The sequence below is a fragment of the Pelophylax lessonae genome, assembly GCF_965119305.1.
Source record: "Pelophylax lessonae genome assembly, chromosome: 4".
Taxonomy (NCBI): Eukaryota; Metazoa; Chordata; class Amphibia; order Anura; family Ranidae; genus Pelophylax; species Pelophylax lessonae.
In genome coordinates this window covers 152923260-152947378 of record NC_138771.1, presented here as the reverse complement: position 1 = coordinate 152947378, position 24119 = coordinate 152923260, and positions in this window count along the sequence as shown.

The window sequence follows — 24119 nt, the reverse complement described above, 5'->3', positions numbered from 1 at the left end:
ATGTGTAGCACTGCCCCCTAGAGGACTGCTGAAGAATGACACTTTTGGATTCCCCTAAGTTACCCATAGCAACTGCTTGCAGAAATCTTAATACTTTAAGTTTTGACTTGTTGTTTTATTTATATTGGGATGAGAGAAGGGATGAGTGGGATACTCCAACTGTTAACTATTCACATTTCAGAGGACTTCTAACTTGAGAATGCAGCAAGGTCGCTAATTCATCCTGCCACTTGAATGAAGCTGAGGTAAATGTTCCTAGTTGTGTTTCTCTTCAGGGTACTCCCCCATTACCCCCTTTCTCTGTACTAGCCGACACCTGTCCAATGACTGCACTACCCGGAGTGGTCCCCTTCCTGGGCAGACCCCTGGGCAAGATCCTCTGTACTCACGATACTGTTTTTCCAGAGTCTCTGAGTGCCCCAACTCCTCAGTCAGTTCTCCTGGACCTCTGGGTTAAGCTCCACACTGAAGGTACACCAGGCCGACTGCCTGTGACCATCACCAACTGCTGCAGAAGAGGAGGCAGCCGCCACCCTCCTTCTGGGACTCTGCTTCTCGCCAAAGACCTCTACCTCATGTGCCCAGTGCTTTTTATACCCTGCCCCATAATGCACTGAGACCAACTGTCTGTGCCAATCCCTGGGACAGTACCAACAGCTTGTGTGTCATTGGTTAGGTTTCCTTCCAGCATCCTATGTGCCTCCCCATTGGATCAACTGGGGACACTCCCTGAGACCAGATGAATCACACACTCGGCACACTGAGCAGACCTCATAGATCCTGCTCTCTGTTAAGCAGAGAACAATATAGATTTTGCCTGCTGCTCCTCTGATAGGCAAAAAGGGCCAAAACTATACTCTCTACCTAGCACCTGACTAGGAGGGTGCTACATCTGTAATGGCAGCTAGCATATATCTGTCCTCATACGATTACTTAAAGGTTTACATTTTTTGATGCACACTAATTGTCTGGCCTGTCTAACTAATTATTTTGGTTTCATTGTGCAAATAACTGCAATAGAAAGTTGCACAATAAATCTACAGGACAAACTGAAAATTATGTTTGGTTATCAACTTGTTTTCCATAGCAAGTGAAACAATAAAACTGGAATTAAAGTGTATCAGTGGAAAAGGCTGACTACAGTATGTGTGTGATGTATCAAGTATTAAAAAGGTTGAACCTTAGTATGGGGTCCTTTGGACACCTTTACTAGTTTACTTCACTGGCTGATGAACTGCGAATATCAAATCCTGCAAAGTAGATCACAAAAGCCAGTGGAATGGGCATTTGTTTCAGGACTGTTGTTTGGCCACCTACACGTAATAAGAAATTCTTTCCAAATGTAACACTACTATTAACACCAAAAATCTAAATCGGACTTTTACGGTAAAGTCATAATAGGGTGACTCACAACAAGCTGCAAAACCTAGCATGGGGAGAATGGTTTCTATATAATTTTTATCACTTCATCACATAAAAGAAACAACAGACTTGCAGTCCAGCAATTTGACAACAAAAATGTACTCGCTGCTTTTATCCTAGACGTCTGCTAATCTTCTATTAATAATATTGTCTGCTTTTCTTAAAGTGATATTAAAGTTTCTTTTTTTTTTAAATAACAAACATCTTATACTTACCTTCACTGTGTAATGGCTTTGCACAGAGCAGCCTTGATCCTCCTCAGATCCCCCACCAGCACTCCTGGCTCCTCCTGTCTTCGAGTACCACCCCTAGCAAGCTGCTAGCAAGGGGTGTGAACTCATACAGGCTTGCTCCCATAGCCCTAATGCAGAAAAAAAAGACGAGAGCCTGCAATTTTGTTTGCATTAGCACAAGCTAAATGACTGTACCCACCAGGATGCCTACCAGTTGACCAGGGTGGAGGAGTCAGTTATGGTGCTGGGTCAGGCCAAGTTTTACTCTACCCCGACCTAGCAAGTGGTTACTCGCAAGTCGCAGTGAGGGACCAAGATCGTGAAAAAATCTGCCTTTATCATGCCTCTGGGACAATTCAAATTTAACCCAGTATGGGTTAAAACTCAAGCCCAAGTGCCACTTGATGCGTCAGAAAATCCAGTACCTAGGGTATATCCTGAAAGCCGGGGAGTTTCCCCAGATCGGCCCAAGTCCAGGTAGTACAGAACTGGCACCCCCCAAAGGCCATTACTGAGCTCTGCTCTTTCCTGGGGCTGGTGGAATACTATCGGCTATTCATCCCTAAGTTTGCACAAATCACTGCCCCTCTCACCCAGCTGCTAAAACAGATAGAAGGTTGCAGGGTCTGGGGGTCGTTGCAGGCAACAAGGTACAGTCAGGTCCATAAATATTAGGACATCTACACAATTCTAATTTTTTAGGCTCTATACACCACCACAATGGATTTGTAATGAAACAAACACGATGTGCTTTAACTGCAGACTTTCAGCTTTAATTTGAGGGTATTTACATCCAAATCAGGTGAAAGGTGTAGGAATTACAACAGTTTGTATATGTGCCTCTGTCACGATTGACCACGCCCACGGCGACTAGCTAACCGAGAAGTGGTTTCGTGACTGGGGAGTATAAGGGAATAAGGGAAATTCCTACTGAGTAATAAGACTGGCTGTGACACTTTCACAGCCCGCACTGCCTTTGGTCACCACTAGAGGGAGACTCCACTCCACTCCAATCCAGCTGGCTGACCACACACAGGCAGATACAAATCTTACATACAATCTGGTGCACTGTGAGCGTTAGGGAGCAGTCTAGCAATTATCACACACTACTAGGATTCCTCCAGCTATCCTACAAGCTAGAACCCCTGTGTTAATCACTCTTCCCACTGTCCCCACACCCACACACCACAAACGATAGCCTGCCACCACCCAACAGTTTGTCCGCAGACTGGTCTGCTGGGACACCACACACACAGATCTCCGTCTGGTTTACAATCTGCATGCAATCTGCCAACACACAGTGCAATTGAATACAGATTGGCATGTAGCGTAAACCAAGCAATTAGGCACTAAAATGCAACAATCTCTTCAGAGATATGTGTCCTAGCTTAGTACACAGAAGTCACTTATTAATTTTATAATTTAATATCCCGAAAGTGGGCAGTGCATAAAAAATATATACAAAGCAAAAGGAGTTACAAAGAATACAAAAAAGATAAAAAGACACACAATTGGCGATTTGCTATGAAAATAAAAAGAAATAAAAACAGAAATAAACTTTACCGAAGCTTATCCCTTGGTAGAAGCATACCGGAAACTGTGTGGGGAATCTCCAGTTCAGAACTGGCTTCATGGAAGAACGTGTTCATATCTCAGGTTCCCCAATTTATTGGGATATGGATGTGGGCTGGACTTTAGTCCTTGGCCAATCAACCCCAGGGGGTTGTCCCCATCCCAGCCCACCTGAGGTTTCATGTTCTGAACTGACCAGAGTTGAATTGGCCCAGAACGGCGCTGACTGCTGAGTCAGGGATAGGAATTCTGACACCAGCGCATCGGTCTGATCGCGACAGTACCAAACACTGCTTGCATGCCGCAATCAGGCGCCATATAACGGTTTTGTGCATTTCTGTAGGATTCTACACATGCTACAAATACAGATTTACATGTACTTGTAGCCCAACACGTGAACCATAAGAAGGAATTATTTTCATCTCTCTGCCACTAATATTTTAACTTTTATGAGAGATAAAATACATTCCTTAGATCTGATGATACCACCCAAAGCTTGCAGACCATTTAGAGCCTCTCCCTGTCCCTTCGTAGCCAAGATGTCTAGCAGTTTCCTTTGAGGCCTCATGAAGGTGACAATTTCGTCTTCGAGGCTCCAGGAAGGTGTCAATTTTGTTTCATTGCATCGGAGACTTTTATTGCCATGTAGGTGTCAACTCTAGCCTAGAGAATGGTCCTGTCCCTTTCAGATGCTAATAACAGGACACATGTGTATGACTGATACTAAATACTACAATTCTTAATAACCCAAAATGACACTACATCTACAATTATACTATTTCTACAGATCACTTCATATCTCGCTTATGCAAAGCTACCCTACTCTGACATTTATGTTACAGCCTCCCACTTTTTAAGAGACCAAAAGTAATGGGACAATTGGCTGCTCCGCTGTTCCATGGCCAGGTGTGTGTTATTCCCTCATTATCCCATTTACAAGGAGCAGATAAAAGGTCCAGAGTTAATTTCAAGTGTGCTATTTGCATTTGGAATCTGTTGCTGTCAACTCTCAATATGAGATCCAAAGAGCTGTCACTATCAGTGAAGCAAGCCATCATTAGGCTGAAAAAAACAAAAAAAAAACATCAGAGAGATAGCAAAAACATTAGATGTGGCCAAATCAACTGTTTGGAACATCCTTAAAAAGAAACAATTCACCGGTGAGCTCAGCAACACCAAAAGACGCGGAAGACCACGGAAAACAACTGTGGTGGATGACTAAAGAATTTTTTCCCTGGTGAAGAAAACACCCTTCACAACAGTTGGCCAGATTAAGAACACTCTCCAGGAGATAGGTGTATGTGTGTCAAAGTCAACAATCAAGAGAAGATGTGTAAATTTAAGTTAAAACAGCGCTAGCAACAGATAATATAACAACAAATGGTGAAATCAATATAAACACAATAGGTGCTTTATACCATATAAAGTCCCTTAATAAAATTAATATAAAAGTGCTCAAGTGCAAGTCTTTGTTTCTTCAGTGCAAGTGGATAAAGGTGCTCAAGTGCATATCCATCCAGGTGTATTAGGTGCTCACATGAGTGACCCTCCAGGTCCCCTACTCACCACACTATGGCTCAGCGTGTTTGGATATAATGATGGGACTGTGACGTCCGTGCTCCAATATTTCATCCAAATTAAGGATCGCTCCGTAGGGATAGAGATGGGTTTCCCCGATATATGTGGATGAAAGAAAGAGGCTAATAGTGTAATACGTTCAAGAAATATATTTATTCCCCCACAGTTAGGTTATACTCACAAGAACAAGCAAGTGAGAAAGCGATAAAACAAACAGGAACACCGAGACCAGGAAGCCCGACCGGAAGTGACGCTACGTCGCTCCACGCCGGAAATACGTCAACGCGTTTCACCCTGATAGTGGGCGTTTTCAAAAAGACAAATCAAGAGAAGACTTCGCCAGAGTGAATACAGAGGGTTAACCACAAGATGTAAACCATTGGTGAGCCTCAAAAACAGGAAGGCCAGATTAGAGTTTGCCAAACAACATCTAAAAAAGCCTTCACAGTTCTGGAACAACATCCTATGGACAAATGAGACCAATATCAACTTGTACCAGAGTGATGGGAAGAGAAGAGTATGGAGAAGGAAAGGAACTGCTTATGATCCAAAGTATACTACCTTATCAGTGAAGCATGGTGGTGGTAGTGTCATGGCGTGGGCATGTATGGCTGCCAATGGAACTGGTTCTCTTGTATTTATTGATGATGTGACTGCTGACAAAAGCAGCAGGATGAATTCTGAAGAATTCAGGCAATATTATCTGCTCATATTCAGCCAAATGCTTTAGAACTCATTGGACGGCGCAGATGGACAATGACCCAAAGCATACTACGAAAGCAACAAAAGAGTTTTTTAAGGGAAAGAAGTGGAATGTTATGCAATGGCCAGGTCAATCACCTGACTTGAATCCAATTGAGCATGCATTTCACTTGCTGAAGACAAAACTGAAGGGAAAATGCCCCAAGAACAAGCAGGAACTGAAGACAGTTGCAGTAGAGGCCTGGCAGAGCATCACCAGGGATGAAACCCAGCGTCTGGTGATGTCTGTGGGTTCCAGACTTCAGGCTGTAATTGAATACAAAAGATTTGCAACTAAGTATTAAAAAGTGAAAGTTTGATTTATGATTGTTAATCTGTCCCATTACTTTTGGTCCTTTAAAAAGTGGGAGGCACATACACAAACTGTTTTAATTCCTACACCGTTCACCTGATTTGGATGTAAATACCCTCAAAATAAAGCTGAAAGTCTGCAGTTAAAGCGGAGTTCCGGCCTCGGTGGTCAATTTGAGCTAAAAATACCCCCGGGACAGTCAGGGCTAGTACATTCCATAATGGATAGCCTCTGAACTGTCCTGGATTTTAAGAAGAAATACTTACCTTGAAAATTTCTTCTCCAGCGCTACCATCTCAGGTATGGGCAGCTGAAGCCGCAGCGTCCCTCTTCGTGTCCTGTTCCGTGACGTCGTAGTCCCACAATGTACTGCACCGGCCCCGCTCGTCACTTCCGGTGCAGGCGTGACATCCCTACACAGCTTCTGGGCATGCCCAGAAGCTGTTTAGCAGTGAATGCCGCGCCTGCACCAGAAGTGACGAGCGGGGCCGGTGCAGGCGCATTGATTCTTGGGAGCGATGACGTTCAGCTCCCAGGAATCATCGCAAACCGGAAGTGACGGCGCATGGCGCGGCCGCAGAGCGAGGAAGTGGAAGGAAGGTGAGTATATTTTCTTCTATAATAAGGTAAGTGACCAAAAAAAAAATCGCCAGTATCCATTTCTTTTTCAGGTTGCCCTCAGCAAGCGGATGGCCCAAAATCGATTTCATCGATCTTGAGGCTGGAACTCCGCTTTAACCTCCTAGGCGGTAATCCCGAGCGTGACTCGGGGTTGAATTTTCATATCAAGAGCGGTAACCCCGAGTCACGCTCGGGGTAGAGTTGCAGAGTGCCAGCGGAGCCTCCCTTGGCTCCCAGAAGCATTCCACTTACCTTGTCCCGGCGATCCAGCGATGTCCTTCGCTCCGATCGCCGGGTGACCGGCATCTGACTTCCTGGTTCCGTTCCCTGCGAGCAGAGGCGGCACACGGGAGCGGAACTGGGCGGGAATTTTGAAAAGTGAAACTAAATAAAAGAGGTGATACAATGTAATCTGATAGGATTACACTGTATCACCACAGATCACCTCAGATCTGATATTACAGTGCCCCTCTCTTCAGTAAACGTGATTTGTGCCCAAAAAAAAAAATATATTATGGCATCAAAAAAGCGCCAGTCTAAACCGCTTTTGGACCAGCTGAGTGACAGCGGCAGCGACAGCGACCCAGAGGTGCTCGCGGAAGTGAGCGATAGCGAGTCATGCGGTGATTTGTCGTCCGACACTGACACTGACACGGATCTGGCAAGTGAGAACGGCGATGACCCTGACCTCAGCGATGTGCGCACTTGGTGCGCTATTGATTGCGATGCGGACCAGGTAGCGCCCCCAAGATTCCCCTTCACCGGATCACCTGGGATGAAGGTAGATGTCGAGCGTGACAATCCTCTGGCCTACCTTCAATTATTTCTCACTGAGGAGGTAATTGAATTAATTGTCGCCGAGACGAATCGCTACCAACAGCAGCAATCCGCAATGCTGCATGCCAGGCTTTCCCGAAGCAGAAGGTGGGAACCGGTAACGAAAGAGGACATGTGGCTGTTTATGGGACTCCTCTTTCTTCAGGGGTTGGTGGGGAAACCGTTCCAAAAATGGTACTGGACCACCAACAGGTTACTGGCCACACCGTTCTTTGGGACCGTGATGTCTGAGTATCGCTTCTCCCTGATTATGAAGTATTTGCACTTCACAAACAATGAGGAATTTGTTGAGGCCACGCATCCTGCGCCCAAACTGAAAAAGATCTGGGAGGTATGGCAACTTATTGTGGGAAATTTCCAGCGGACCTACGTGCCAGAAAGGGACATCAGCGTGGATGAGAGTTTGATGGCCTACAAAGGTCGCCTAAGTTGGATTCAGTACATCGCATCAAAAAGAGCACGGTTTGGCATCAAATCATATATGCTCTGCGAGTCATCCACGGGGTACATATGGAATTCCGTAATTTACACCGGCAAAGGCATTAAATTCAACCCGAGGTACAGCGACTATGGGATTGCCACATCATCCGTCCTGACACTTCTTGACCCCTTGCTGAACCAGGGATATTGTTTGACGACGGACAACTTCTATACCTCCCCGGAACTATATGATGTTTTGCTACAAAATAGAACCGACGCATATGGTACCGTTCGGCCTAACCGTCGAGACATGCCATCTTTTTTTGCCAAAAAAAAACTAAAAACCGGAGAAATGGTTGCCTGGCAGAAGGGAAAGGTGATGGCAATGAGATGGAGAGACAAGAAGGATGTGTGTCTTATGAGCACTGTTCACACTACCTCCATTGCCACGGTCCATACAAAACGTGGGACTGATGTGCTGAAACCACAGGTCGTAATTGACTATAACAAAACAATGGGAGGTGTGGACAGAGCCGATCAGGCCATGACCTTCTATCCCGCTGTACGAAAACAGCAAAAAAAATATTATAAAAAAATATTTAGACATCTTCTGGAACAATGTCTATGGAACGCTTACATCCTGCACAAAGCCAACAGTGAAAACCCTCTTGCTCATTCCGAGTTTGTCTGGAAGGTGGCTGAGCAGATTTTTGCAAAGTACCAGACACCATCAGGAGTTGAAAATAGACCTGGACGTCGCACTGTTGACGTGGTCAACCCAGAGCGTCTGACCGGCCGTCACTTTGCAGACTATATTCCGCCAACTGCAAAAAAGGCAGCACCAACCAGGATGTGTGTTGTCTGCTGCTCGAAACGCGATAGGAATGGAAAGAAAGTCCGAAAGGAAACTAGGTTCCTATGTCCTGACTGTGACGTTGGACTTTGTGTAGTTCCTTGTTTCAAGATTTATCACACGCAGCATTTGTATTGAATTTTCTTTCTTTGACAAATTTCCTTATTTACTGCATTATTGAATAAAATTACATTATTTATGAGATTATAATTCATGCGTTTGTGTTTCAAAATTTATCACATCTGGGATGTCTACTAGAGTCTTGTTTTGCTCAGGTTTAAGTCAGTAATTACTAAGAATTGTAGGCCTATAATACATAACACCAAATTTCCATGAAAATAATTGTACCGCTTTTGGTATGAACTTCCAGACATAATCATACCGCCAGGGAGGTTAAAGCACATCTTGTTTGTTTCATTTCAAATCCATTATGGTGGTGTATAGAGCCAAAAAAGATTAGAATTGTGTCGATGTACCAATATTTATGGACCTGACTGTATCATGGGATAAGCAGTTCCTTGAAACTGAAAGTAAACAGCAGAGAAGAAGCTGCAAAGTATAGAGGGAATCCAGAAATTTGTGAAAAGAGATGGCCAGCAGACAGGCAGGACTCACAACATGAAAGGAGTTGTTTCAAGTAAGCTTATATTGGATTGTCAAAAATAGCTATTGTTTGTATTGTTAATACAGCATTGCTGTTATAAAGGTATATGTTTTGACCATAGAACTCCTTTAGATTCTCTACAATGCCTATAAATGCAAAGGTAAGAGGGCTTCCTTGCACATGCTTTTAGGGCTTTTGTACTTGGGTGCTAGAGCTCATGCAACATAAACTTGACATATTTCCAACACGTGGTCAGGTGCTGCGTACTACCATTCAAAGACATAAATGCCTGTGTGCAGCTACATGGGTATACAACAGTGCACACGTAAACACTCATATAACATACAGGGGTATTCCAAAATATAGAAAATGTCATATTCCTGGAAAACACCTGTACTCTATACGAGTGTTTAAGTGAGTACCAGCACATATCCAAGTACAACTGTGCACCGTCATGCATGTCCATGGGCAGCTGTATGCAGCACCTGGGCTTCCCTGGTGGGATAAATATGCCAGAAATTATAATACATGGGCTGCCAGTGTGCAGGAGCCCTTATTGCTTTTCCAGAATATGCAGATACAGTACTTTAGCGTGTATAATATGGGCACAGGTTCAATTTACACCAAATAGAGTTTGAAAACCAAAGCAAAGAGAGTAACAAACAAATTGTAGACAAAGGACCCAGCTGTGAGATAGCTGAGGAGGGACACTGCTGAGCCACACGTGATAGAGTATATCATGCCTAAAAGCATTTCATATATTACTTTATGACGTTGCACTTTTATATGGGTATCTAGCACTTTTGCACATTATATCAGTTAGTCCTATATGGATTTGAATTATTTGTACTTAAGAAAAAGCCTGTAGCGCCAAAAGTGAATGAACAACAATGAAATGTGAATACTGTGTTATAAATGGACAACAATTGAAATAAAGGCCTAAAAAGTGCTAAAGTGAAAAAAATGTGTGTATATACAGTAAACCCCCGCTCCATCGCGGTTCAGTTTTTGCGGTCCCGGTATATTGTGTTTTTTTCTGTAATGTTATTTTACTATATAAATCATTGAGAATGAAATATTTTTGTGTTTTCCATTGCTCTTGCTCTGTCTCTCAGTAACTTTTATGTGTTTAAATGAGTTTCTATTGTTTTAAAAGTGTGTTTAAAGACCTCAAAATGCTTTTGCACGTACAGTGACAGTAAAAAAAACATGCCTACAGTGTATTTAATAGGGTTTTTCTATTTCGCAGATTTTCACTTTTCGCGGCTGGGTCCGAAAACGTAACCCCCGCGATGGAAGGGGGTTTACTGTGTATATATATATATATATATATATATATATATATATATTTATATATATGCAGTATCTCACAATATACACATGTTTATACACGTGTTTTATTAAATCTTTTTATGTGACAACACTGAAGAAATGACAATTTGCTACAATGTAAAGTAGTGAGTGTACAGCTTGTAAAACACTGGAAATTTGCTATCCCCTCAATACACAGCCATTAATGTCTAAACCACTGGCAACAAAAGTGAGTACACCCGTAAGTCAAAATGTCTAAAATGGGCCCAAAGTGTCAATATTTTGTGTGGCCACCATTATTTTCCAGCACTGCCTTAACCCTCTTGGGCATGGAGTTCACCAGAGCTTAACAGGTTTCCACTGCAGTCCTCTTCCACTCCTTCATGACGACATCATGGAGCTGGTGGATGCTAGAGACCTTGCGCTCCTCCACCTTCCATTTGAAGAAGCCCCACAGATGCTTAATAGGGTTTAGGTCTGGAGACATGCTTGGCCAGTCCATCAACTTTACCCTCACCTTCTTTAGCAAGGCAGTGGTCGTCTTGGAGGGTGTGCTTGGGGTCGTTATCATGTTGGAATACTGCCCTGCCGCCCAGTCTCTGAAGCGAAGGGATCATGCTCTGCTTCAGTAAGTCACAGTAGATGTTGGCATTCATGGTCCCTCAATGAATTGTAGCTCCCAAGTTCCGGCAGCACTTATGCAGCCCAAGACCATGACACTACCACCACCATGCTTGACTGTAGGCAAGACACACTTGTCTTTGTACTCCTCACCTGGTTGCCGCCACACACGCTTGACACCATCTGAACCAAAAAAGTTTATCTTGGTCTCATCAGACCACAGGACATGGTTCCAGTAATCCATGTCCTTAGTCTTCTTGTTTTCAGCAAGCTGTTTGCAGGCTTTCTTGTGCATCATATTTAGAAGAGGCTTCCTTCTGGGACTACAGCCATGCAGACTAATTTAAGTGCGGTGTATGGTCTGAGCACTGACAGGCTGCCCATTACCCCTTCAACCTCTGCAGCAATGCTGGCAGCACTCATATGTTTATTTCCCAAAGACAACACCTGTATATGATGCTGAGCATGTGCACTCAACTGCCTTGGTCGACCATAACGAGGCCTGTTCTGAGTGGAACTTGTCCTGTTAAACCGCTGTATGGTCTTGGCCACAGTGCTGCAGCTCAGTTTCAGGGTCTTGGCAACTTTCTTATAGCCTAGGCCATCTTTATGTAGAGCAACAATTCTTTTTTTCAGATCCTCAGAGAGTTCTTTGCCATGAGATGCCATGTGGAGATAACACCAAATTGAACACACCTGCTCCCTATTCACATTTGAAACCTTGTAACACTAACAAATCATATGACACCGAGGAGGGAGTTTGGGCCCGATTTGGCTAATTGGGCCCGATTTGGACATTTTGACTTAGGGGTGTACTCACTTTTGTTGCCAGCGGTTTAGACATTAATGACTGTGTGTTGAGTTATTTTGAGGGGACAGTAAATTTACACTGTTATACCAGCTGTACACTCACTACTTTACATTGTAGCAAAGTGTCATTTCTTCAGTGTTGTCACATGAAGAGATATAATAAAATATTTACAAAAATGTGAGGGGTGTACTCACTTCTGTGAGATACTGTGTGTATATATATATATATATATATATATATATATATATATATATATATATATAAAAGCAGGGCCGCTGATAAGGCAGTACAGCCAGCCCTCCTGTACTGGGCCCAGGCCCCATCAGTTCAAAAGGGGGGCCCGGGTGTACTGTCTTATTGCAGGCACCAATCCTCTTCTGTCTCCCACTGAAGAGCTGCCAGCATTTCCTCCTCTCCCTCACTCACGCTGCACTGCAAGGGGATTGGTTTTAGCACATGCGCCCCTTCCATCTGCTGTCCGGGCTACACTGTGTGCCCCTTTCCCCCTGCAGTGCTGATGGTTTTCCTCTTCTCCCAACTGCAGCTGCTGCAGGCACACAGGGATGTCATTTACTGGCCCCTTCCTTTCCTGAATGAACACAGTGAGCAATCAATACTAATCACTCTTGTGTCCATTTATCACTGAAACATAGAAAACTGTGTTTACTATGCTTCAGTTTGTGAATTAGCAGGAAGCCTCAGAGCGCTTCCTATTCATTCATCTGTGCAGCTGAGGCTGTAGAGAAAGGGACTGATAATTCTATGTCCTCAGTCACTTTCAGCCCAGGAGAGGGGGGGGGGGCGGTCAGATAGGCTGTATGGGGCCCTGTGATTTCTAACAGCAGCCCTGTATATATGTCCAATCTTGAATGAAAATCAACAATAAAGAAACAGTATAGTGAAAATTTTAGAATTTAAATGCACTGTCCCATGAAAGGATCAGCAATATAAACTTATTAGTGAAAGCACAAAGTTCAGTGCAAAGATGTGCACAAAAAATTGGTGGTGACTTGAAAAGTATAGAAGTAATGCAGTACAGTGGTCCAGAATCATCCACCAAACCCCCGTGAAATGGATACTCACAGGAAAAGCTGGCTGCCATTACAGCAGCAAACAAGCACTCAGTATAGATCCGCCATCTGTTGTGGGGAAGGCTGTTCAGCAACTTGCACCATCCAGATGTAGCTGTGCTAAATAAAGTTCACCGGGAGGCAGATAAAGTCTCCATAGTCTCCATAGTGTAGTATTTATTGGATTTGTATGTTAAAAGCAAAAATAAAATGAATCATAAAAAAATATGACAATGGGTGCCACTACTGACCCGGTATCGGACAGTGGCCTGACGTCAGCACTAGTGTCTCGTCCCTGAATTTGCACTTATCAGAGGGGAGAGAGGGGGCATACTATCTGATTTTATTAGGTATGAATTTTTTACATAATCCTAAATTGTATATACAGTGCCTTGCGAAAGTATTCGGGCCCCCTTGAACTTTGCGACCTTTTGCCACATTTCAGGATTCAAACATAAAGATATAAAACTGTAATTTTTTGTGAAGAATCAACAACAAGTGGGACACAATCATGAAGTGGAACGAAATTTATTGGATATTTCAAACTTTTTTAACAAATAAAAAACTGAAAAATGGGTGTGCAAAATTATTCAGCCCCCTTAAGTTAATACTTTGTAGCGCCACCTTTTGCTGCGATTACAGCTGTAAGTTGCTTGGGGTATGTCTCTATCAGTTTTGCACATCGAGAGACTGAAATTTTTGCCCATTCCTCCTTGCAAAACAGCTCGAGCTCAGTGAGGTTGGATGGAGAGCGTCTGTGAACAGCAGTTTTCAGTTCTTTCCACATATTCTCGATTGGATTCAGGTCTGGACTTTGACTTGGCCATTCTAACACCTGGATACGTTTATTTGTGAACCATTCTATTGTAGATTTTGCTTTATGTTTTGGATCATTGTCTTGTTGGAAGACAAATCTCCGTCCCAGTCTCAGGTCTTTTGCAGACTCCATCAGGTTTTCTTCCAGAATGGTCCTGTATTTGGCTCTATCCATATTCCCATCAATTTTAATCATCTTCCCTGTCCCTGCTGAAGAAAAGCAGGCCCAAACCATGATGCTGCCACCACCATGTTTGACAGTGGGGATGGTGTGTTCAGGGTGATGAGCTGTGTTGCTTTTACGCCAAACATAACCTTTTGCATTGTTGCCATAAAGTTTGATTTTGGTTTCATCTGACCAGGGCACCTTCTTCCACATGTTTGGTGTGTTTCCCAGGTGGCTTGTGGCAAACTTTAAACGACACATTTTAAGGATATCTTTAAGAAATGGCTTTCTTCTTGCCACTCTTCCATAAAGGCCAGATTTGTGCAGTATACGACTGATTGTTGTCCTATGGACAGAGTCTCCCACCTTAGCTGTAGATCTCTGCAGTTCATCCAGAGTGATCATGGGCCTCTTGGCTGCATCTCTGATCAGTCTTCTCCTTGTATGAGCTGAAAGTTTAGAGGGACGGCCAGGTCTTCGTAGATTTGCAGTGGTCTGATACTCCTTCCATTTCAATATTATCGCTTGCACAGTGCTCCTTGGGATGTTTAAAGCTTGGGAAATCTTTTTGTATCCAAATCCGGCTTTAAACTTCTCCACAACAGTATCTCGGACCTGCCTGGTGTGTTCCTTGTTCTTCATGATGCACTCTGCGCTTTAAACGGACCTCTGAGACTATCACAGTGCAGGTGCATATATACGGAGACTTGGATGCTGCACTGAAAGTAAAGGGGCTGATTAATTTTGCATGCCCAATTTTTCAGTTTTTTATTTGTTAACAAAGTTTGAAATATCCAATAAATTTCGTTCCACTTCATGATTGTGTCCCACTTGTTGTTGATTCTTCACAAAAAATTACAGTTTTGTATCTTTATGTTTGAAGCCTGAAATGTGGCAAAAGGTCGCAAAGTTCAAGGGGGCCGAATACTTTCGCAAGGCACTGTATAAAATGAATCAAATATTTAATTTTTTGTTTGCATAAATGGTCTAAACAGATCCAAATCTGACATTTTTGGGCAATATTCGTTTCTTAACAGGGAATCTGCCTTTATAAATAATTTGATGATGCTTTTCATTACTGTCTCATTTTGTTTTTAGATGGATTTTCTTTTTTTTTTGGCTGTGATTTTTTTTTAAATCATTTTTATTGGGAATAACACAGGTTATACATACAGTTTCCAAGATATATCAAAACATAGCCATAACATTCAAGGGAGTAAAGTCATATAATGGCAGAGGCTAAGTAGCCTTCTCAGAGATTCAGAGAAGAGGATCAGGGAGGGTCCCACCTCCCACCAGGCATGGAGTATTTCCCAACATATTGCTAGCAGTCAAGATTGTAGCTAGCAGTGTGGTAACAATAGCGAGCCTATAGCGTGAATAGATGCTCATGGAAAGTAGGAGGTCAAAAGTACGTGGGTAATCATTAGTAGAATACCAGTAGTAATTAAGGGTCTGGGGTGGTAAAGAAACCTGACAATGAGGTACACGGAAGAAAGGTAACATATGAAGGACTATTGAGATGGGAATCGTAGAGCAAAAAATCATAGAGAGGCTGAAGGGTCCAGATGGAAGGTGAGATGAAAGGAAGGGTTGTGGGGGGAGGTTCAGGGCCTAGGAGGGGCACATACGGACCCAGGATGGGCATTTTTAGGACATTTTTTGTGCCATTAGCCATCTTGAATGCATGCAAACCCCGACCATGTATCCCACCTAACAAAATTGAGGTATTTTTCAGAGGGCTTGTTTGCTTCTGAGTGCAATGGATTACGAAAATGCTTCTATGGTTAGGTTATACTTATCATTAGTTTTGACCACAGCCCAGCTTGACCAGGTGATCTCATGAGTCCCCTGCAGTGCTCAGTGGTTGCTCTCATGTTGCTACAGCACAGACCAGAAAAGTAGAGAGTCAGTAGAATGAACCAATGAGCACAGCGAGGGACAAGGAAAGCAACACTTTAAAACTTCACCTGACTCTTTAGTGGAGTGGTGTATGGCAGCATGGCCAGCAGGAGAGGTAAGTATTTACATTCTTTTTTACGGAGACTTGGTATTTTTACATTTGAGATTGGCCGCAGGGTCACGTTAAATAGTTAATACTTCTTTGCATTAAGCAGGATATATTATCACCAATTCAAAAAGATTATTTTCCAGAGGATTTTTACAAATATGTAATTTATTGTGTATATGTGTATAGCCTTATTAAGGCAAGTATGATGAAATGCTCTGCTACCAATAGATAAACATATGCATATGCAGCAGACGGTGCAGATGTCTGTATACAAAACAAAGCATAGAATCATTTTTCGGAATTCAAGATTACTTAAGAGTCATCAGCTGGGAAGTTGCATTTCTGGTATGGATATGTATTTCTAATTTTTTTGTTTAAAAAAAATAAAATAAACATTTTTTTTATTTTTTCAAATTAGGTAATCAAGAAAAATGCATATCAAAATGTCTTAAATTTTTAAAGCCACCAGGTGGGGAGTTTTAAACAAGAGTACCCATTTTTTGGTGGTCAAAAAACAGCTGTCAAATTAAATCAAATTACACACACAGCTAAATGTCACAACTCTCACTCTACTTAATTTTTAGAAAGCTTAGCATGCTGTTCAAACTGTCACAGAGATGCCCTGTATTATATACTGTGTATATATATATATATTTATATATGTATATGTATATGTATGTATATATATATATATTTTTTTTTTTTTCTTATAAAATAAATGTTTTATGCCAATAGAGTTAATAGTCGGTTTATAAACTTTTAACCACTTGCCGACCGCCGCACGACTATTTACTGCAGCGCTCAGCCCCGTACAGTCAAAGTGACGTAGTATTACGTCGCTAGCCTGAGAGCCTCTAGGGGTCGAGCGTGCGCCGCCGGAGGCGCGCTCCCGCCCCCGCTCGTTCCCTAACAAGTCTGCGTGTGTGACCGGCGGACCCGATCAGATTTTTGTCTGCCGAAATCTGTACTGACTGACGGAAAATCGGTGTGTGTGTTGACGGCCAACAAAAATTTTATAGCCTGCACACCAGATTTTTTTCCGCCAAAAAGTCGGAGTCGGTTGTCGGAAGCATCATGCTAACTAGCCGACAATCGGCCGATCGCGTTTAAGCCTGATCAACTTCTCACAAACAGGAAAGTTGGAAAATCTTTGCTCGATCGATGCTGAGCCAATTGGCTGCAGTGCTGATCAGTGTATTCTGATAGCGTAGGAGTCCCCACTGTCAGAATACAATAGTGCAGAATACAAATGCATGGATAGTCAACTATGGCCAGCTTGAAGGCTAAGTTCTCCTTTTTTTCTAAATTCCAGCTCCCTTATGTACCAATATACCATTAATGTGCCTATGTTGCAGAAAAAAAAAACGTTCTATGTTTTTTAAGACAGGGCCTTACCTCAACCCCTGACATGTTCCATATAAAAGTTCCTGACTTCCTGGTATGTAGATTTAGGAAATAAAAACCAGTAAGACACAGGAAGGAGTTCAGCAGCTTACCTCATTAGCACACAAACACCCTGCACTAATCAACTATGTTTGTATGGCATCCCCGGCATCCCTCCAGGCGTGCATTTGCCTGGCTTGTCAATGCAGGCTGCCACGGCCGCTATGTTTGCATGGCATTCCCAGCATTCCTCCAGACTTGTACGGGCCACATGCTAAACTCACTGGGGAACTGAGCTGGTCACCAGTGTGCTGCTGCCTGCAGTGCAGTATGTGTTCTCTATTGAGTCTAGAACTCTGCTCAATATAGGATCTTGAAGACAGTGGAAATATCACAGAACACAGCTAGTGTGAGAAAAAAACATGTGAAAAAGTATATGCTACCACTGATACAGTAAGACCAATGCAGACCAGTTCATTGTCATTGCACGTACAGTATATGAAAACTGGTCCTGTACTGTGTTGATGGGCTTTTGTTTATGGAAATGCAAAACCCACTTGAAGCAAATGCAGGTTAGAAAGGAGTCAACTGTAGGTCAAAGGCAACTGTCGGTTATTTCTAAATGATCTCATATGCATCCCAAACTGATGTCACAATGATGCCATCAAAGTAACCAACTTTTTATGATGCCATAAAAAGTTGGTTACTCTGTGATAGTCACCTTTTTTTTATCACACAATCATTTTAATATTTCTGTCCTACTGCTAAAATTAGTGTCAAGTTCCATTTTACTAGTGAGATAGCAAGCCAAGTTGTCTTGGGTAAAATACCTTTTTCCATTGATCCAGTTTTTAAGAAATAACCCCAGCATGTAAAAATCATCTATGATTCTGTTGTAGGGAGGTGACCCCTAGTGTCCTTAAAGTGTACTACTATAGCATTTTCATATTTGTGTTCTAGTAACAAGATCACTATATCACACATTTTACACACTTCAGTACTGTGCGCTATCATCGTGGCAGTTAGTTTACCCAATATTTGTCTATAGCTTCCTAAGTTTAAGGCTGTCTTTGCCCACTCCCTCTGAGCTGTGGCATCTTCTTTGCAATGTAATTGGATCTGTTATAGCAAATGAAAAAATCCCCTTGTGAATCTGACACAGATAAAAGAATGAACTGGGATCACTTGCAAACATTACACCCCCTCACATTCTTCATCTAGTCTGAGTTCAAACAGCCTCCCCAGAGACTACTTTAAATTACCCCACAGATCCAGATGGATTTAATCAAAGTGTGCTCATATTCCTTATACTACAGTGTAAAAGAATTAGAGATTCGACAACCCAATTCATTGCAATGCGTGAGCAATGGCTCTAACTCAATGTTCTGCTCTTTCATGTTAATGTGTGCTATATCTTAAAAATCTATCAGTGTTTCCTGTACTAGTCATCAAAGCTGATCTTATAATAGAAACGCTTCCCATGAACAGATTTTCCCAATTCCAATCCACTTTAAATGTCAGTCTTGGATGTCTCTTATCTCATTTTTAACATTGCTTGCATGTTTTCTCTGCATTTACATAGAATAACAATTTCTGTTCCAGTTTTTTTCAAAATCATCCATCCAGTATTTCTGAGTTCAAATCTTCAAATTTTCAGTGTTTTATTACAAAATGTTATATTTTTAAATCAAAATGTTTTATTGCAATATTTCTCTACTGGCAACTCAATTGTTCATTGCTGATCAATAGGACAACTTTCAGTGTTGCCAACCTACCAGATTGAAATTTACTGACACGACACCCAAAATTTTCAGACAAAGCCAAGTTTTTACTGGCATTTTCAAAAGTTAAAAAAATTACAGTTTTAAGTTCAAATTTCAGTATTTAAGCTACAAACAAGTACAATATGCAATTAGCAATGTGATTAAGGAAAAAACACATTTCTTATGTAGCACTGCCCCTTTGAGGGTCTAGGTTTAGACATGTTGTGTACACCTTTAAATGACACACTGACACAATACAGATAGGTTTTAACACTCTACCTTTGCTTTATTCAAGAAGAAGGCTTGAAAAGAGTATTAATTAACTAGGCCCTGGATAAAAAGACAGAGCTCAGTTGAAATACCACCTTAGAACGGTGAATAACCGGTTATAATAACAAGTAAATACACCAAATATACACAGTATCTTACAGTAAGTGAATGAATCTCTCAGAAAGCTATAGATTGCTATGAGAAACGCTTTTACTAAAGGGGATCCCCGGGCTGGCCTAAAGTACCTGTATCCCAATGAGAGATGAGTTAATTTAGATACTAGATACCAGTAACGTGTCCCCTTTAAGAGCAATGATATAGCAATGTTCAGTATGCAAGGCCTTGCTAAGATCTTAACCGGCAGTTCGAGCTCAAAGAACAAATGATTCCCCAGTGTAGCACAGTTTGAGACAGGCAATGCAGGATAGCTGGTTCTGAATAATGATTATCCACTAACTGATCCCAGTGTAGAGTGTCTGTGTTCAGTGTTTAAGAGAAACTGTAGCAACTGGAAACTGGACTCTGAGCAGGTGCTCTCTCACCAATCCTGTTGTCCCTCTTATGAGTTCTGGAAGAACAGGCAACGGCAACTCTCCACACTGTGAGACACTGAGATGGCTGCGCTCTGCTGTTTCAGTGAGTCCCGTTGACTCCACTCGATCAGCAATGCTGCAGGGATGTCTGCGATGTAGTGATTGTCATCCATCTTGCCCCGCCTGGGCTGAGTCTGCAGACAGCTGGGTGGTGTGCAGTAGGCCGCAGTCCTCTCTCTCTCTGCGGCAAACCGATGCACACACGATAGGTCCCGGGAAACAAGAGCGCATGGGCCTGTTCAGCAGATCCCTTTATAGTCTCTCCCACAATTCTCTCCTGGAACAAATTGGCTGCTGGGATGTGTAGTTCTTAAATAGTTCAGCAGTGCAGTAATATCCTTTTACAGTCTCAGAAGTATGATGCATGAATTCTGAGACCAACACTAGGGGAGCATTGAGTCTGAGAGAGCAGAGAATAAGTCTGCAGTGTCAGATAATGGTAGTCCACTCCCGGCTACATCCTCCCCCCACTTGAAAGTCCTTGGTCCTCAAAGACAGAATATACCATCATCAAAGGAACTAATAAATAATATCTCAAAAATAATTGCAATGATAAGTCTGCTAACCAGAACCTATAGTAGCAAATAGCTGACTAATAGAGGGATTTTCCAACAGTAAACTATACAAGTCATCAAAGTTAAATCATTTTGATAACAGGCCAATAATAGGTTAGTGGCCCACCCTATCAGAGTGTCAGAGGGTGGAACAGGGTCTTCCTCCACCAAAGGAAATGATCTGTCACAACCAGGACATTACTGTACCCACTCAGGTCAGGTTCTAGACACAAGAAATCTATACACACCAATTCCATTGGCCCTTGACTTCGTAGATGGTCTATTGCAATGGCGTCACAAGGCGGGTGCGGGGGGGCGGACCGCACCAGGGTGTCCGCCGGGTGGAGGGTGACACCGCTCTGCCTCTCTTCCTTCCTCATCTAACTGTGCGGGCAGGCATCGCATCGCCGCTGCGCCGCATACTAGTATTGTGTCAGTGATGTCAGTGTCAGACTGCTGCCAGCCAGTGCCTAGGCTGGACTTCTTTGCTCCTCCTCTCTCGGGGCCGGGCCGCGCGCCCTGAGCCTCCCCTCCCTCACTCCCTGCCCTCACGTTCAGGCAGGCGGGCGGGGGCGGAGCCAGTCACGGTGATGGCTACGCTAGGGAGAGGAGACAGGTGAGTTGTGAGGAGCGGGCGGCCGGGTGAACCTCAGATAGTGCAATTAATTTGTCAGAGTGTCCCCTAATGCACAGTACAACTGCTCAGCAAACTCTTCTCTCTGCAGCCTACTTTTGGCAATGGTCCCAGAGTGATTGGTGGGCGATCTGAAGCAGGAGAGTGATTGGTGGGCGATCTGAAGCAGGAGAGGGATTGGTGGGCGATCTGAAGCAGGAGAGTGATTGGTGGGCGATCTGAAGCAGGAGAGTGATTGGTGGGCGATCTGAAGCAGGAGAGTGATTGGTGGGCGATCTGAAGCAGGAGAGTGATTGGTGGGCGATCTGAAGCAGGAGAGGGATTGGTGGGCGATCTGAAGCAGGAGAGTGATTGGTGTGTGATGGGGGCAGGAGAGTGAGTGAAGCTGTCAGAATTAAGCATTGATGTCGGGTGTGGGCGGGGCCGTTATGCGGGGCTCCGCCCCTTTGTTCCCTGCATAGACGAGAGGCTCCTTGCAGAGAGAAGAGCCTGCCTAGCAGACACACGCTGGTGGCTGGCTGTGATTTGAGTCTGGCAGACAGCACAGCACAGCTCCCCCTCACTTTCCATGTACAGTATATGAAAGAGGAGGGAGGTTGCTCCACCCCCGTCCATATCCCTCTGTCCGCCCACCCTGAAACCTATGCTGCTATGCCTGTGAAGAAGACTTTGTGGGCGGGCTATTTGAAAAGCAGGAAGTGCAGTCTATATAGTAGTCCAAACAAAAAATACATCAACCAGTCTGGCAGGCTCCAGCCACTGCTGAACACATAATCAAAAGCAAATAAAGACCAGTAATGAAGTGCAATACTTCAGAAGGCTTTAATCAGAGTGTTTAAAGAGGTTGTAAACCCTTTTTTTTTTTTCTTACTCACCCTGCAAGAGAAACACATAATGAGCTAGTATGCATCGCATACTAGCTCATTATGAAATACTTACCTTAGAACGAGCCCCCGCCGTGCCGCCTGCTTAGCTGTATGACGGGCGACATGTCCAGTCGCCCGTCTTCCGGGATCCCGGCATCCGGCCATCTGATTGGCCGGAGCCGCGGTGACGTCATTCCTGCGCACGGCACGGGGCTCTGAAGGAACGGCACCAACGGCCGTTCCTTCAGAGCGCATGCGCCAGTGACGTCACTGGCTGCATGTAAGGTAAATATCTCCTAAACGGTACATGTTTAGGAGATATTTACAGTAACTATAGGTAAGCCTTATCATAGGCTTACCTATAGGTAAAAGTGTCAGAGGAGGGTTTACTTCCTCTTTAAACTCAGGAAACTATGAAACATAGGAAGGACATTTTCAGGTGTCTCTGCCCATCCTTAAGTTCAGGTGTGTGTGTAATTCTCCTAGTTATTAATGTCGCTATTGCCATTACATTAAGGGCTCTTTCACACGGGCGGTCCGATCAGATCGCCCGTCAGTTTTTTAGGCGGATCTGATCGGATGCCCCATTCAGCCCTATGGAGCAGCGGATGTCAGCCGTGACATGTCCGCTGATACCCGCTGCCATCCGCATCCGATCCTGTCCATGAAATCCGGATGAATGGAAACCCTATTTTCCATCCGTCCTGGGGATCGGATCGAATGGGATCGGATGAGAGCGGACAGGAGGTCCACTCTCATCCGATTCCCCATAGAGAGCAGCGGGGGCTGTGACACCTCCCTCTCCACACTGCAAGCGGAGACGGAGCTGTCATCCGTCGGCTCAGCGGGGATCGCCGATCGATCCCCGCTGAGCAGCACGGATCCGCCTATGGAGGCAGACCGTGTGAAAGACCCCTTAGTGTTATATGGGAGCTATGATTTACGAGTTACATTAGTTTAAAAAAAAACACATTATTAAAAGGTGTTGGGGGTGACACCGTGAGTTACCGCACCGGGTGACACCAACCCTAGTGACGCCACTGGTCTATTGGGGTAGCTTTGCTGGGCAAAGTCTTTCTCTGAATGCACCGTATGCAAGGACGACAATAACTTTCAACTTCTGTCCTCATGGATGACCAATAGAAAGGATCCCTAACTAGATTAAGGGTTCTATCTTGTCCCAAATGTCCATGATCGTCATGAAGAGTAGTGCTTTTCAGGAAGAAACAATTGTTGAACACCTTCTGGTTCTCCAGATGGACACTTCCAATATACAATCCCATCTTCCAATTGCATTCGTTCCCATTCTTTGTAAACTACTTTAGCGCCATCAACTGAACTTTTCAACAGCATCTGAGAGTCTCGAGCCACCAATGCTTTCTTGACAAAGTCACATCCTCCCGCTGGTCCCTTCTCAGATCCTCCTTTGTCAGGTGAGGCAACTTTTGACTGCGCACTTGAGTCAGGTCACAGTAGTAGCGAGGTACTCCAGCAAGGGTTACCCCCACGACTTCAGCTCCCGTGGCTCCCTAATGACGACGCTCTACCCCTTGACACACTGCATGAACCCCTTCTGGTGTCAGATGTATCCAATTCCTGGCACCGTTGTCTGAAACATATGGTCTTCAGGGTAAAGCATCTGCATATTGATTTCCTTTGCCTGGCTGATACTTCAGGCTTAATTGAAATTCGGAACAGTGCAGCCTACCACTGATGTCCAGTGGCATCCACTTAGCAGTAGACAACAGATAGGTGCAGCGTCCCACTCATGACACGTGGGAACTGCAAATGTATTTACTTCTTTGTCATCGCTATATTGCATATCATTTTGCATTTGCCATTTGTTAATCCCTGTTCATAGGCTGGTCAAGTGTGCTTCATACTTCCCACCACAAGATGGGGATAGCACCACTTTGGGATATCTATCCCAGCTCAGGTTTATCTGTGGTCAAGTGTTCAGTTCAGGAAGTGAGAGTGTACAGTAGAGAAGCACCATGTAGAAGGTTAGTGAAGGTCAGTCCAGAGAAGGGACAAATTGGAACTGCTCAAATCAAAG